Below are 4,486 nucleotides of genomic sequence, written 5' to 3'. Positions count from 1 at the left end.
TGCGGTGCGGCAAGTTTAGTCCCACCTCGCTAGTCGAAGGGCTACCGCACTGGTTTATAAGCCCCAGTGCGGTAGCTCTCTCGAGCTCCTCTCCTAAGCCCGCCTACTGGGCCTACCAATTCATTGCTGCCATGTGGGCCTACTGGGCCTTTGCGGGCCTGCATCCTGGCCCAACAAAAGGTTGAGTTTCTAGTCGTATGCAGGTCGCTTTGGCCCAGTAGGCGGGCTTTTTTTATTTTCTTAATTTTTTTGCTTTTTTATTTGTTTTATTTATTTTTGAGTTGTTTTTTTGCTGTATTTAGAGTTTCTTTGTGAATACTTTTGCTTTAGGTACAAAAATTTACAAACTTTGATCTGTTAGTGCCGGTAGTTTTCATATTTGAATAGTTTAAATTTTGAATTATTTGAAATTTGTGTGAATCACTAGTTTGTGAATAACTTAACTTTGGAAAAACATTTTTCAGTGATTCTTTTTTCTTATGTTTAATATTAGTGTGTTTTATCATTATATTCAATTTGGTAATGCTTAGGTTATTTAAAAAATGAAATGCCTTTGTAACATTTCAGTTTTCGTCGGAAACCCTGATACTTCGAAAAAGATTGTCCATTTTGTACACGAAGTGTATCCAGTTTTTGCCGTAACCCTCTCTACTTTTTTGCACATGCTATTTGTACGAAATTATGATACCATGCCAACTTTCAACCTTTTCTGAGTTCATTTCAAATGCTTTTCAATTTCAGGGTCATTTAGCTGGAAAAAATCAGTAAATGCATGAAAAAGAATTTGTTTGCACATAAAATTTCTTCGCGTTTCAAATGCCGAAACACATAATTGACTACCCTAACTATTACAGACATTCCCTCCTGGGTGTGAAACACAGAAGAAAGTGATGATACTGAAGCCGATCACAACCCAGATCTTTGGGTGTGAAACTTTTTCTTCTCGTATGTCCCTTTGCGCCGTAGCCAGGGAAAATCTTCATCATTTAACTGGATGCTTGGGTCAATATTCACTGTGAATGGAGAAATTTCATCAAACTTTTCATAATCTTTTGACATGTCTGTCTTGTCATCCACTCCCACGATGTTTCTTTTTCCTGAAAGAACTATGTGGCGCTTTGGCTCGTCGTATGATCCATTCGCTTCCTTATCTTTTCTTTTTCTCGGCCTGGTAGACATGTCTTTCACATAAAAAACCTGCGCCACATCATTGGCTAGGACGAATGGTTCGTCTGCATACGCAAGATTGTTGAGATCCACTGTTGTCATTCCGTACTGCGGGTCTTCCGTTACCCCGCCTCATGTCATATTGACCCATTTGCACCGAAACAAAGGGACCTTCAAATCACCTGATCTATAGTTAAGTTCCCATATGTCCTCTATGTAACCATAATATGTTTCCTTTCCCGTGTTGGTTGTTGCATCAAAGCGGACACCACTGTTTTGGTTGGTGCTCTTCTTATCTTGGGCGGTCGTGTAAAATGTGTTCCCATTTATCTGGTACCCTTTGAAAGTCATTATATTCGAAGATGGTAACTGGGACAGCGAGTACAGGTCATTTTGAATATCGCCATCATTCAGGGCACGTTTCTGCAACCAACCGGCGAAAGTCCTCGTTTGTTCGCGTGTAATCCAGTCGTCAGACTTCTCCGGGTGTTTGGACTGTAGAAAGTTCTTGTGTTCCTCCATATACGGAGCCACCAAGGCGGAATTCTGTAGAACTGTGTAGTGTGCTTCAGTGAGAGAATGCCCGACCATACATATTATTTGATGCCCTCCTAGTGTGCCTTTTCCTTCCAGTCTGCCCTTATGCCGCGATTCAGGAACACCAATCGGCTTAAGGTCAGGAATAAAGTCAATACAAAACTCAATGACCTCCTCATTGTGATGGCCCTTCGAGATGCTTCCTTCTGGCCTAGCACGGTTATGAACATATTTCTTCAAGACTCCCATGAACCTTTCAAAGGGGAACATATTGTGTAGAAATACAGGACCCAAAACGTTAATCTCTTCCCAAAGGTGAACTAGGACGTGTGTCATGATGTTGAAGAAGGATGGTGGGAACACCAACTCGAAACTGACAAGACATTGCACCAAATCATTCTGTAACCTTGGTATGATTTCTGGATCGATTACCTTCTGAGAGATTGCATTGAGGAATGCACATAGCTTCACAATGGCCAATCGAACGTTTTCCGGTAGAAGCCCCCTCAATGCAACCGGAAGGAGTTGCGTCATAATCACGTGGTAGTCATGAGACTTTAGGTTCTGGAACTTTTTCTCTGCCATATTTATTATTCCCTTTATATTCGACGAGAAGCCAGACGGTACCTTCATGCTGAGCAGGCATTCGAAGAAGATTTCCTTCTCTTCTTTGGTAAGAGCATAGCTGGCCTGACCCTGATGTATGCCGTCTTTTCCGTGCATAAGTTGCTGGTCCTCCCGTGCCTCTGGTGTATCTTTTGTCTTCCCATACACGCCTAGAAAGCCAAGCAGGGTCACACAAAGATTCTTCGTCATGTGCATCACGTCGATTGCGGAGCGGACCTCTAGGTCTTTCCAATATGGCAGGTCCCAAAATATAGATTTCTTCTTCCACATGGGTGCGCGTCCGTCAGCGTCCTTCGGAACAGGTTGTCCGCCAGGACCCTTTCCAAAGATTACCTTCAAATCCTTGACCATATCATGTACATCAGCACCAGTACGGTGGCGAGGCTTCGTCCGGTGATCCGCCTCACCTTTGAAATGCTTGCCTTTCTTTCTTACGGGATGCCTGCTCGGAAGAACTCGACGATGTCCCAGGTACACATTTTTCTTACAACTATTCAAATATATACTGTCGGTATCATCCAAACAGTGCGTGCATCCGCGGTATCCCTTGTTTGTCTGTCCTGAAAGGTTACTGAGAGCAGGCCAATCATTGATGGTCACGAACAGCAACGCCTTTAGGTCAAATTCTTCCCCCATGTGCTCATCCCACACACGTACACCTGTTCCATTCCACAGTTGTAAGAGTTCTTCAACTAATGGCCTTAGGTACACATCAATGTCGTTGCCGGGTTGCTTAGGGCCTTGGATGAGCACTGGCATCATAATGAACTTCCGCTTCATGCACAACCAAGGAGGAAGGTTATACAAACATAGAGTCACAGGCCACGTGCTATGGTTGCTGCTCTGCTCCCAAAAGGATTAATGCCATCTGCGCTTAGACCAAACCATACGTTCCTTGGGTCACCTGCAAACTCCTCCCAGTACTTTCTCTCAATTTTTCTCCACTGCGAACTGTCAGCGGGTGCTCTCAACTTTCCGTCTTTCTTACGGTCTTCTGCGTGCCACCGCATCGCCTTCGCATGCTCTTTGTTTTGGAACAAACGTTTCAACCATGGTATTATAGGAGCATACCACATCACCTTGGCAGGAATCTTCTTCCTGGGGCGCTCACCCTCGACATCACCAGGGTCATCGCGACTGATCTTATAACGCAATGCACCGCATACCGGGAAAGCATTCAAATCCTCGTACTCACCGCGGTAGAGGATGCAATCATTAGGGCATGCATGTATCTTTTGCACCTCCAACCCTAGAGGGCAGACAGCCTTCTTTGCTTCATACGTACTCTCGGGCAATTCGTTGTCCTTTGGAAGCATATTCTTTATCATTAACAACAACTTTCCAAATCCCTTGTCAGATACACCATTCTCTGCCTTCCATTGCAGCAATTCAAGTGTGGTGCCTAACTTTTTTTTGTCAGCTTCGCAATTCGGGTACAACAATTTCTTGTGATCCTCTAACATGCGCTGCAACTTCGTCCTCTCCAGATCCCTTGCGCAGTTTCTCTTTGCATCGGCAATGGCCCGACCTAGATCATCAGCGGGCTCATCTGATGCCTCTTCTTCAGCTTCTTTCTGCATTGTCGGCTCAGCTTCTTCCCCCATTGTTGTATCATCATATTAAGGGAACCCATCGCCAGGATAGCCGTCGTCGTCCTCTTATTCTTCATTGTCTTCCATCATAACCCCTATTTCTCCGTGCTTGGTCCAAACATTATAGTGGGGCATGAAACCGGACTCAAATAGGTGGACGTGAATGGTTCTTGACGTAGAGTAACTGTGACCATTCTTATAGCCAGCACATGGACAAGGCATAAAACCATCCGCCCGCTTGTTTGCCTCAGTGGCAAGCAGAAAAGTATGCACGCCATTAATGAACTCGGGAGAGCATCTGTCATCATACATCCATTGTCGGCTCATCTTCATTACACAACACCGAATAGACCAAATAAATACAAGTTCATACATAAAGTTCATATACAACACTTAATTAAATGCAACATACAAATAACTCTCTAGCTAAAGAATTTAAATGCAACAACAAATGCGATGAAGATTGCAATTAAGGTAACAATTGATCCAACAGCATAATGATACCAAGCCACACTATCAATGGCATATTTTCTAATCTTTCTAATCTTCAACCTCATTTTCTC

General features: G+C 43.8%; 1 pseudogene; it reads right to left on the bottom strand.

The window, feature by feature from the left end:
• Nucleotides 1-936: 936 nt before the first annotated feature.
• On the bottom strand, nucleotides 937-4,250 carry LOC119290072 (annotated as a pseudogene).
• Nucleotides 4,251-4,486: the final 236 nt, after the last annotated feature.

The sequence above is a fragment of the Triticum dicoccoides genome, chromosome 4A (genome assembly GCF_002162155.2).
Source record: "Triticum dicoccoides isolate Atlit2015 ecotype Zavitan chromosome 4A, WEW_v2.0, whole genome shotgun sequence".
NCBI classification, from domain to species: domain Eukaryota; kingdom Viridiplantae; phylum Streptophyta; class Magnoliopsida; order Poales; family Poaceae; genus Triticum; species Triticum dicoccoides.
Note: the sequence above shows the minus strand (reverse complement) of the source record. Positions and strands in the feature narration are given on the sequence as shown.